Source organism: Typopeltis vanoorti, chromosome 3, assembly GCF_054136105.1.
Source record: "Typopeltis vanoorti isolate ZY-2024b chromosome 3, IOZ_Tvanoo_1.0, whole genome shotgun sequence".
Taxonomy (NCBI): Eukaryota; Metazoa; Arthropoda; class Arachnida; order Uropygi; family Thelyphonidae; genus Typopeltis; species Typopeltis vanoorti.
Window position 1 is genome coordinate 24228498 of NC_143551.1, and position 13080 is coordinate 24241577.

General features: G+C 35.0%; 1 protein-coding gene across 1 annotated transcript in view; it reads left to right on the forward strand.

The window, feature by feature from the left end:
* LOC150107996 (maternal embryonic leucine zipper kinase-like) overlaps nucleotides 1-13080 on the forward strand; it is a 201144-nt gene that overhangs the window by 150390 nt on the left and 37674 nt on the right. The gene's annotated exons all lie outside the window — the stretch shown is intronic.

The following is a 13080-nucleotide window of genomic DNA, read 5'->3' on the forward strand; positions in this document are numbered from 1 at the left end:
ATATTCTTAAATTGTTTTGCTTTTCATGTGTTGTCTTGTATGTGAACATTCTCAGTTGAAATATTTTAACCTTTCTAAATATAGTGGCACAACAAATTAAGAAATAGAAAGGTCCTTTCTAAAAGTTTTTCTCTATCTTCTGCACAGGAATCGAACCTAAGTTTTTCCAACCAAAAAGGCATCATCATCACTAATTACCAAGTGTGCTACAGTGCCTCTTAAAAAAAGTATTAGTAGATGCAATGTAATCTATCAGTATGTTTTATGTTGTTCTCCTTACCCAAGCTGCATTACACCAGTATATCATTGCTTGATAGGCAATCAGGAAGAAACATGAAACTGAATATTATATTTTGAATATTAATAGATTATTCTTTTTATAAAGTACATATGAAGTGCAATCATTCCAAAGAACAACAGCAGGATTTTTTGTTACAAACAGGAAACAAAAATGGAGTTGTTATTTCTGGTCTTTTCTTAATTTTTTTAAAAAGAAAAATTCAGAATGAAAGTTTTATAAGTGCACTAAACAAATTGGTTTGATAAAATGGGTAGAAGAGATTTTTAGCCAAAGAAAAACGTTTTAGGGAGGATATTGCCAATGAATATTGCAGCAAATGTATCTAAAAGTAAATTCTGCCTTGGAGATAAAACAGTCTAAAGTATGTAAATTGGAAAAGTGAGATGATTAGTGATTAATCAAACTAATAATTGAGTTTTCAATTATTTAAATTATAAATTATTTAAAGTATAACCATTAGTGTTTTCAATTATTTAAATTATTATTTAAAGTATAAACATTAATGATGAAAATGGACATCTTTGAGCTTGGAATTTTGATCTTGTTTATATTTATGAATAAATTGTAGTGAATAATGAATACGCACGCACACACACACACACACAAACAAAAATTTGCTTGACTTAACAAGCTCTACCTGGAATGGAGTTCATTTTTTGTGTGTATGGGAAAGGTGGGGCGGGGGTAGGTTTGTGGTATTCTGTGGCATTGCTGTCCTGCCTGTTTGGCCAAAGTAGGACAGTTTGCAGCTGCAAGGGACCTGGTAAACCTCAGGTAGGTCTATGGGAAGTGGTTGGTCTTTGGTGGAGTGGATAAAGGATGCCAATTTTTTATATGGTTTGTAACAAGAAGTCAGGTCATATTTTTTTAAGATTTTGGTTAAATTTTCAGAGGTGGCTCGAATATAGGGAATGGTGATGGATTTAGTAATCTTTGTTATGAAAGGGGGGGGGGTTGTGGTTAACTGGTTTTAATATTTTTTGGGGGGTTGTAGCCATTGGCTAAGAAAGTGTTAAGGATGTGGTTTAGTTCAGTGGTTAGGGCATTATCATCTGAACAGATTAATTTTTCCCTGTTATATAGTGTTTTTATAACCCCATATTGTTGGGGGGGGGGGGGGGAATTGCTGGTGAATGTATCTGCCTATATGGGTGGGTTTTCTGTAAATAGAGAAAACCATAAAAAATAGAGTGATTAGAGTGTGTAGGAAGGGGAGACTGTTGCTTTCCTCTTTTTCCAAGGTGAACTGGATTCTGGGGGTGTTGGTTGTTTAAGTTTGTTAAGGAATGGAGTGTATCTGAGCCATGTAGCCAAATAGCGAACACATCATCAACGTAGCGAAGCCAAACAGTGGGTTTTTGTGAGGCTGAGTTTAGAGCTTTCTCTTCAAAAGTCTCCATAAAGAAGTTGGCCAGGGGAGAGTGGTGAATCCATGGCTATCCCCTCTATCTATTTGTAGAATTTTCTTTGCCAAACAAAATAGCCTGAGTTCATTGTAAACTGAAATAGGGCTGAGATATCAGGAGGAAATTTGGTTTGGACGAGCTCTAAGGTTTCCTTGAGTGGGACATTTGTGAATAGGGAGGAGACATCAAAACTGACCATTATGTCAGTATGTTGGAGCGTAAGGTTTTCTACACTGGCTTTCAAGTGGGCTAAGTTTTTTGTGTGATGGTGTGTTGCCAATATAGTGTGTGAGCACTTTGACTAAATGTTTATCTAATTTGTATGTGGGGGAATCAATGCCATCTACTATGGGACGTAATGGCACATTTTGTTTATGTATTTTTGGGAGCCCATAAATACGGGGGATCTAGAGTTAAAGGGTTTTAATTTGTTAGTATCTTCCACAGGCCAAGAAGTGACCTTCTTAAGGACCCTTTGGAGTGTTCTAATTTGGGAGTTGGTGGGATTATACTCAATACGGAGGTAGGTAGCCTGATCTAACAAAGCATTAAGCTTACCTGTGTAGTCAGTTTGGTTGAGAACCACAGTGGCATTTCCCTTATCTGCTTTGGTGATTACTATTTCTTTGTTTTTCTTCATTTCTTGTATAGCTTTATATTCTCCTTTGGATAGATTGGTTTTTGGTGGTCTTGCTTTGGTGAGATTACTGGCTACATCCAGTCTGATATTGTTGGCGATATGGTTTGGAAGGTTATTGATACCACGTTCGATCTGAATCATTATTTCTTCAGCAGGTTTCCTTTTAACCATGACTTTTTAACTCTACCTTTTAACTCTAGACACCCTCCCCGAATATATGGACTTCCAAAAATACATAAATAAATTCATGTTAGAAGTTTAATGGAATATTAACAGTACTGAGAAAGGATTAAAACTAATTTTAATACTTCCAATATTTCATCCCCGTCACAGAGACATCTTTGGGGATTACAAAAACTTTTTGTAACAACACACACACAAATATAATATGATAGTGAGTGAAACTAAAGTCCTATCTAGGTGGTGCGCCCTCTATGGGCATTTGCAAGTGGCCTGGGATATAAAGAGGGATCTCTGATAATTAAAGTTTCCCAAATTTTGGGAAGTTTAATGTATTTGTTTAAATTAGGTTGATTCCTGAGTGCAGATGCAGATTCAAAGAATAGTCTTTCTTTTTTGAATTTACTATGGTGGAGCATGGTAGTTTTTCCCCAGGAGATCATGTGGGATGTATCCAAAACATGATCTGCAAGGCCAGACTGACCATAATCGTGTTTGCAGATGTAAGAACTGTGTTCTTCTAACATCCATGCCCACGGCGGGATTCAAACCCGCAGCCTTTTGGCTGGAGAGCAGACATGCTAACCACTCAGCCGACCAGGCCGGTTAATGTTCATAGTTTCTATAAACATTTGACTTTGAAATCATGTTGGATCTTTAATATCCACTATTTCTATATGATTATTATTATTTATACAGGTACTCCATGGAGTCAAGACTCATTATTGGAAACCTACACTATTCATTAACAGAATAGCTATCATACATCTCCTTAAACTTATTCACTTTTGGGGCACACACAACCACCTCGGACAATTCATTCCAGTCATTCACCATTCTCCAAGTAAAGAACCTGGTCTGCACACCTTACTAACCACACTCTTAGACATCTTGCAAGTGTGACCACTTGTTTTCCCTTTACTTCCCCATATATTGAAAATTTCTTTGTGTGTCAATCTTATAGAATTCCTTTAGTAACTTATAAGTTTCTATCATGTCCCCTCTCCACCTGTCAGCTAACCTCTGCAGACCCACACACCTTCAATCTATCCTCATAGGGCATATTCCACAGACCTCTCACAATCTTGGTCACTTGTTTCTGATCCTCTCCACCACCTCCCTGTCCCCTAGAAACACAGGTGAACATGTGACCAAATCATAGCCTTATAAAGAGGGACATACCAACCTCCCTATCTTTACTTGTCAATGTCTTCAACATTCAAGTAATCTTCTGAGTTATTTTGCCAAACTCTTGAAATATGTCCTCTGAATTTCAAATATCTATCCACCATCACCCCAGATCAGTATGATATGAAGTATGTAATCCTTTCATCCCAAAGTGCATTACCTTATATTTTACATTAAACTGATAACCATTGTCCTTTACCCACACTGCCAATTTATTTAAATCATCTTGCAAGATGTCTATATCACCTTTATCAACTATTGCCCTCCCCAGTTTTGCATCATCAGCAAACTGAATATCCTCACTCAGATTGTCTGCTATGTCATTAACCTCCCTACCGGCAAATATGGATGAAATAGTGACACCAAATTGCACTTCTTATCCATGTTATTCAATCGATACGAAGTTCTAAAAGCTTCGTATCCAGATTTATCTCGACGTCTATAGACATCGTGGCCGGTTGGGGGGTTAATATATAAATTAAAGAGTAGTAGTGCTCCTAGTACAGAAACCTGGGACACTTTGCTGGTCACCCTCATTCAACTTGATTCCACTCCATACACCATTCTCTAATGTCTATCAGACCATCCATGCCACCAATCTCATATCCATTCTCATTTGCCCCAAGTTATGTAATAATTTTCCATACAGTATTCTGTCAAATGTGCGTAAATTCCAGCAGTATCTTAGTGCAGCCATTTCCTTTATCCGATTCTACTGTCACATTTATTATAAAATGTGAGTACATTACTGGGGCAGGATCTCCCTTTTACAAAACTATGCTGTGTCTATAGAGTATCATATTCCTATCTGTCCATTTCTAAATTTTACTTTTAACCACTTTAACCACTGCTCAAGATATAGTAATTGGTCTAAAATTTGCTGCTTCTGTCTTGGAGGCACTTTTATAATGGAACTATCTTACCCCTCTAATTCCAATCTCAGTGATGTTAACCTTCCATTTAACTGTCTTTACTAAAAAAAAAAAAAAAAAAACATTCAATTTTTGGCTTCTTCAATCACTACTTATCTCACTTTTCCTAATTGCACATTCTTGACTGATTACTTCTCATAGATGGAATTTATGTGTATGTTGCTTTTGTATCCCATATCATCACTGCCCATGGGTCCAATGATGGACATTGATGTCTGATGTAGTTTTTACCAATATTTGCCACTCCTTTCTGTCCATTGTCAGGTGACTCAAATCTTGCTCAAATCTTTGCTCATCTTGATCATCCTCTCCTGTTTATACTGTCCATTGTACCAAATATGAAGGTTTTGATCTTTCCGTTGTTATCCATCCTGCAGATATATCCAAAATGCTTAAGTTCCTTCAAATTATTTTCTACATTAGATTCTCTTTGTAGTTTACTTTTTTATAGAGTTCATTTGTTACCATTCTACATCTAATTTGTAGAATCTTTCTATAACATGTTTTTTCAAAAATGCAAATATTAATCTTAGTCTTTGATCAGAATCTGTGTAACCATTTGGTTGGGAAGATCTAGGTTTGAATCCAAAATCTGATGCTAGGAACTTTTATCAGGGGGCTTTACAATCAAAGGTGAGTTAGCTGGTCTTATGTGGAGGGTTTTTAACTCTTATAAACTCAGGTTTATTGTCCCCCAAAACAAGCAAACTGGCCTTGTGGCACATATCTACAGATACAGGATCCTATTAGTCAAGGAAGGCTACAGGAAGCCACCTTGTTTGGGTAATAATTCCCTAGTAAAGTAGCATCGCTATCCACCTATGACTGAGTTTAGGTAAAACATATACAGTCTTTGATCATTACCCATGTTTTACAATCATAGAAAGCATTTATGAATATGCACATTTGTAGCAGTCTAAGCTTTATGGCAAGGCTCACTGATTCGTTGTTCTTGTACATTGCCTTGTAGGTTTGTTTTCATTTTTGTTATCTCAGTCTTCTATTTTTTTTTCCTTTTTTTTTAACCTCTTCTGGTTCATGTCTATTGATATTTATTTGCTTTTTTTTATAATCTAATTCTTTTTGGATGTTCATTATCAACTAATATCTCTGCTTCTTCACTTGAGTACTCTTCTTTCTAGTTCTGCTTCTTCAATGATGACTTATCTGTAAATCATAAATTATCGATTTTTGTACCTTGACTGGCATCTGCTGTTCTTTCCAATAGTGTGATCAAGATGCTAGGGATATTGGGTCTCCTTGTCTTACACCTATTGTTGTCCAGAACCATCTTCCTGTTTCTCCACAATTTCTCATAAGTAACCTCTGCATTATCATTGGTTTGCAATAAACATACCACATTCCTGTTCACTCCATAAGATTCAAGTACAACCCATGCCACTTTATGATCTATGCTGTCAAATGCTTTCTGTAAGTCAACTAAGCAGGCATGAATATTTTTATGTAGCACTTTCTACACAGTTAATATTTAGTGCACACTATTCCTGTCTCTTCAGAATCCTGCTCACTCATCTAGATTTTCTTCCATTAGTTTCCTTATTTTTTTCTGTTAATATCATTATAAGTACTTTTCCCGCATGACTTGATAGAGCAATTGTTTTTTAGTTTTTGCAGTTCCTTTTTTGCGAATGGGTAGGTATTAATGTGTATCTTGTCCATTCATTTGATGCTTTCCCTTCATCCCATGAAATATTACACAACCATTGTAGTTCATCTATCATCTCATAGATGAAGTTTTGATAATCACATATCAAGGATTGTCAGATTTAGAATATCCACTTTTGATTCTTTATCTTTAAGCTTAAGAACTATTACTGGAGTGCTCCTCTCTTCCTTCACTTACTCTTTCATTTGTTTACCAATGACCTTTTCCTGTTGACTGCAAATCCAATCTGTATTTTGCTGATTACAATACATTGTTGTAGTTCTCTTTCTTATTTGACATATCATACACACCACAGATTCACTAAAACTTCTATAAATGTATTTCTTTAATCATCATCATCATCATACGTATCAAGGATTTAGGCCTAGTATGGCCTGTTCCGGCCTTAAAAGTCATCATTGAATCGTTTAAGAGGACGTCCTGGTTTTCTTTTTTCTAATGGCTTGTACTTTAAGGCTTGTTTTGGTAATCTTTCTGTTTTCATTCTTTGAACGTGTTCCATCCATCTATGTTTATATTTTTTAATTTTTTCAATTACTGGTTCTTGGTTTAATTCTTTCATAATATCTTCGTTTCTTTTGTGATCAAATAGGGTATACTTAGCAGTTTTTCTCATAAACTTCATTTCTGCTGTTGTTAATCTTTGTTTGTCTTTTTGTTTTATTGTCCAGATTTCGCTTCCATACATTAAGACGGGTAGGGCTAATGTATTGTATACTTTTAGCCTGGTTTGTTTTTGAACTAGGTTTGGTTTAAATATATAGTTAATTACTCCTGTTATTTTTAAATATTTTGCAATTTTTACGTTTATATCTTTTTCATTTTCATAAGTGATCATACATCCTAGGTAGTTAAATGAATTCACCTATTCTAAGATCTTGTTATCTAATACTATTTTAGTTCTTGCTGGATCTTGTCCTTTAAAGGCCATAGTTTTTGATAATTCCGTTGATATTATCATACCATAATCTTTGGATATCTCATTTAGATTTAAAATAGCTTTCTGTAAGTTATCTTCAGAATTTGTAATTATTATTTGGTCGTCTGCAAAGAGGAGAGTGTTTAAGTTAACTGTAGGTGAAAGTTTAATTCCTTGATGTAAATTTTTACTCCATTTTATTATTATTTCATTTAAGTAGATATTAAAAAGAGTTGCTGAGAGGGGGCATCCCTGTCGGACCCCTTGGTTTATCTCTCTTGTATATGATAGCTCATGATTTAATCTTATTTGTATTTGATTATTTTCATATATACTTGTGATAGCTTTTAGGATATTATTTGGTATTTGTCTTTCTTTTAATATGTTAAATAATGTTTCTTTTAACTTTGTCAAATGCTTTTTCAAAGTCAATAAATGCAATATGTGTTTCTAAATTATATTCTCTTCTTTTCTCTATTATTAATTTTAGGCAGAAGACTGGGTCTGTACATGGCATGCCACTATTCACAGGCCTTCTTTTGGACTCTACCCTTGAATAAACTAATCTCTGATATCTCTCCTTCAACCACTCTTCTATCCATTTCAACCTATAGCCATCCCCATGTGTTGCAGTTTACTGATTAGAATTCCATGTGGTATTCTATAAAAGGCCTTTGCAAAGTCCAGCAGTATCACTGTAAACCCATTATCTTCATACAGCTCAGCTGTCATGTATTATAAAACGTGAGCAGGTTACTTAGTCATGACCTACTCTTCACAAAACCATACAATATAACCATGAAAAATAATTATTTGAAAGTTAAAGATGCCAAGAAATTATATTCTTAGCTTAATCCTTTATCCAAGTGTAAGCAAACAAAGTTTGCACCTGAAGTATTTTCAGGACAGGGCAACTCGTATATAGAAACTAATGATTTCACATCACTTGCTTTAGTATCCCATAATGCAAAGCACATATTCTTACGGATATGTACGGTAATGCTATGCATTCTGGGAATATGATTTCTGCATGACTTCAACCTTGGTATCACCTCTGGGTCCTACTGATAAGACCCCAATAAAGGTCGAAACCGGTCTAATAATATTAGACAATGCATAGCATTATACATGTCTGTAAGGATATGTGCTTTGCATTATTGGATACTAAGGCATGTAATGTCTTAGCATGTCATTAGCTTCTATATATGAGTTGCCCTGTCCTGAACATACTTCCGGCACAAACTTTGTTTACACTTGGATAAAGGATTAAACCAAGAATATAATTTCTTGGCACCTTTAATTTATAATATAACCAAGTGGAAAAACTTTCAACAATTACTTGGAAGATTACTAAATGAAACAAGGAGTGATAGAACAGTTGTAGAAAACTGATAATATTCAAAAGGAATGCAGCCAGAATACATGCAAATGCTTGAGGTAGAAAAAAGCCATCAGTCACCTGTAATATGGAAAAGCATCTGGAAATAGTCAAATACGGAGATATAAAAGTTTTGCTATTTCTGCATGGCATAATCAAAGGCAAAAATCAAGATGCCTGGAGTATAGTTTTTAAAGGGAAGTGAAACTGAACGAGAGAATTACAGTTGATTTTCTTTACTGAGTGTTCTAGGTAAAAACTAATACATGCAAAAAGGCTAAGTTAAAATTGTGGAAAAGAAACTTGGAGATGAAGAACAGGCTGGATTCTTGTCAAATAGGAGTTATCAGGATTAGATTTTCACTTTAAGACAAATAATAGAGAAATCATGGGCACATCATAAGGATCTGTATTTAAGTTTTGTGGATCTGATAAAGACATACACGTGCCTAGATAAAAGCTTTTCAAAATGCTGTAATTATATGAAGTAAATAGGACATTATATCTAGTCACTATTTAAGTCATAAGTCAACAGTTAGAATTGAAGCAAGCACAGGACAATGAATACACACACTCTCCAATCTTATTCATCATCCATATAAATCACATTATGAAAGAAAGTGGAATTAAACCTGATATCAGAGTTGGAAATATTCAGCTTAGCTCTTTACTTTATGTTGACAGTGTTACACTCCTAAATAAATTCTGTATGAGTCTTTAGGATTCTTTGACTAAATAGAGTTATTGCTATAACAAATTTTGGTATGAAAATCAGCAATAACAAAAAGCACATGATATCAACTGCATATATCAAATATCAACTGCATTCTGAATGAACTTATAGAACAACTAAAATATTTCAGATATTTAGGCACAATTTTTAGTGAAGATAACAAAATTATATGGAAATAGATAATATAATAAGCAAAGCTGGTATGATAGGGAACACCTGTTGAATTAATTTATATGGAATAAGGGAGAAATTAGTCAAACACTCAACTGGGAGTTTACAAGATTGTATTCAAACCAATTTTAGCTTACTGATCTGAGAGCTCAGTTAAAAGTAAAACCTTTGATTGAAGACTAAAGACAGTAGACATGAGTGTTTTGAGAAGAATTAGAGGAATGAACAGATGTCGTCAATGATATATTGGGAAGGAATTGACATGAATGACAAAATATTGTAGTCTTCACAAGTAACTGATGGGTGAAAATTGTTGATAGGAGGTTAATAATAATACAAACTTAATCATGTTGTGTGAGCAGAGTACTGTCATAGTATCTTGTCCCCCTACCCCCCCCAAAAAAAGGTACATATCAGAAATTTGATGTTGTAACTAGTCTATCCAAAATGTAAACTGTAGTAGTAGTACACGCAATTTGTAATTTACTATTACAAATTGTGTGTACTACTTAAATATAAATAATGAGCTTTATTTATTTTTCCTCTCTCTCTCTCTCTCTCTCTCTCTCGCAGAATCAAAATAAGCATTGAGTATAGCAATTTTATGGTAGAAAGATATTTTGGAAGAACATTCAAGGTAAGAACTGATGATGAAAATTAAAATGCTAGTAGGCACTTGTTTCATGTAATGATGTAGTAGTCAGCTAAAGGCAAGGTTGAATAATTTATATGTACGTGTTTTGTAAATTTAAGTCACAATCTTGTTGGTAATAATACACTGCACTTCTGTCATTTGACAAAACACGTACTACACAAACACAAAAGTTTGAAACCCTGAATTCTGATTTTTAATTCTACAATTGGTTCTGCAAAACACATTAATTTCACTGCTAGCAAAACTCAAATTTGGATAAAAATTGTTGATATAAGATTGCCATTAACATAAACTTAATCATGTTGCACTATCATAGTATTCTGTGCACCTCTTGAGGGCACACATTAGGAAATGGATAATGATAAAACTCGATCTTTTTTTTTTATTTCTTGCAAAAAACAATCCTTTTCTTCCATTGTTACTTTTTGGCAGTACGTGGATCTCTAGATAGGTGATTGTCTATTTGGAATAAATCTGTCTTAATCTTTCTTGGTGTAAATATCCCATGTATTGCCTACTCATTATTTCAGAAATTAGATTCTAGGTTATTAATATAATTAACGGCTATTTTAGCCTGTTTTTGTTTAGGAGTGTCCCTTATATTTAATACATTGGCTAACATAACTCAAAAGGGGTATATATATATATTTTAGGGCATTATGGGCAAGTATAGAAGGCAATTATGGCAGAATAAAAAATTGGAAAGATTATATACATACCTTGATTTTGGTTTAAAGATGCCTTCTAAATCCAAGCTCTTGTTGAAGGGGGGGGGGAAGAGAGGGAAAGAACATGGGGATGTACTTGAGACACGGGAAATATGTTTGGGAACCCGGGTTACTATTAATAATATATATATAAATATATATATATATATATATATATATATTATTTTGTTGTGGGGAGAAAGGGGGAAAGAAGGGGAAGGGTATCCTTATGTGGAAACTGGGGCAAGGGTTTACGGGGTGTGGACCGTTTTGGTCATCATCTGACCATCGTCGGAACTTTGTGGGAATGACTGTAGGGCTATGTCAAGGCTGCAAGATGTATCTGCCAAATTTGGGCATTTTGTTGTCGCTAAATGGCCGGAGGCATGGCTTAATTTGTAAGTTTTGGAACGTCCAACATTCGGAAATTAGGTAGGGGCGGTGGACGTTGATAGAATTACCATCGCATTTTATGGCAATAGTTTTGGATATTCTAAGCATCGTTTTGTTTTCTTGTTTGTCAATGATTATGGCTTTGTCAATTTGGGGGATGTGTTTTAGTTCAAGGGCGTGAGCTGCAATTTCAGTCTTCCCTGTATTTTGTGGTTTGTTTTTCTTTTTGATGTTGCGATGTTTTTTTCATATTTAGATATTCGAATGGGAATATAGCAATCCCTGAAGTAGTCTAGTCCATAACGACCTAATTGTAGAGCCCGTGTAAGTGACGTCACAGTCTTTTTGACAAGGAAATTTGTAGACTACGTTGTGGTGTTCAAATAATTCTTTATGAGTGAGAGATTTAGTAGGTTTTAGGAGAGTTGCTAATTTATGATTTGTGGTGAATACTAGCTTATAGTCCGTGTTTTTGAAAATGTATTTGTAAGCCTCGTATGTGTTTTGGATGTATGGCAATTTGATGATCATACGTGTCGGGAAGTCTGCTTTTGTTGTATTATTGTTAAGACGGGATTTTGCCGTATAGTTCGCGTAATTTATTAGATGCGTGGGGTAGTTGCGATTTTTGAAAATCTGTGTTAAATACTTGAGTTCAGTGTTAAGAAAATTGCTGTTGGTGGAGAATTTGTAAGCATTGATAAATTGTGATAGGATGACTGATTTTTTAACGGAATATGGGTGGTATGAATTGAAATGGAGGTAGTTTCCGACATGTGTGGGTTTGTGAAATATCTTCGTGAGGGAAAGAAAATGGGGATATACTTGAGACATGGGAAATAAGTTTGGGAACCTGGGTTACTATTAATAATATATATATATAAATATATATATATATATTATTTTGTTGTGGGGAGAGGGGGGGAAGAAGGGGAAGGGTATCCTTATGTGGAAACTGGGGCAAGGGCGAAATCCAAGCGAAACTTGAAAATGACCCAAACAGAGACACAATACTCCAAAAGATAAACAACATTATAAATAGCAAAATAATAGTAAAACCCAACATCACTCCCAACTTACAAAGTGCTCTTTTATCTTTAAAAAAGAACCCTGATATCATGATCACAAAAGCTGACAAAGGTGACACCGTTGTCATCATCAATAAAACGGATTACCACAACAAAATAATGGCCCGTCTTAAATGACCAACGCACCTACCAAATAATCCACAGTGATCCTACCCCCGACCTCATAAAACAGATAAACAGCACCTTACACACCTTAAAAAGTCAAAACAAAATAGATAAAACCACAATGAGACACACAACCCCCCGCACCACTCGCTCCCCCTATATGTTTGGGAACATCAAAACCCACAAAGACGGTTATCCGATACGACCCATAGTCTCCTACAAGAACACCACCACAGCTCCTTTATCCAAATTTGTTGCCAAACTCATCAAACCACTACTAACAACTAACAACGTCTATCTGTATGATCAAAAATACAGATGACCTATTCTGGAAATTAAGCAACACAACTCCATCCCAGGATGACATCCTCTCCTCACTAGATGCAACTTCATTATACACCAACGTGGATGTTCCCAAAACTTTAGACATCGTACACACACTACTCTCCAAGGACCACACCCTACACACACGCACAAAATTAACACCAAATGACATCATTAGTTTGATTAAACTCACAATATCCGCCAACTTCTTTAAATTCAACAACTCCTTATATGTTCAAATTTTCGGTTACCCAATGGGCCAGAACATCAGTG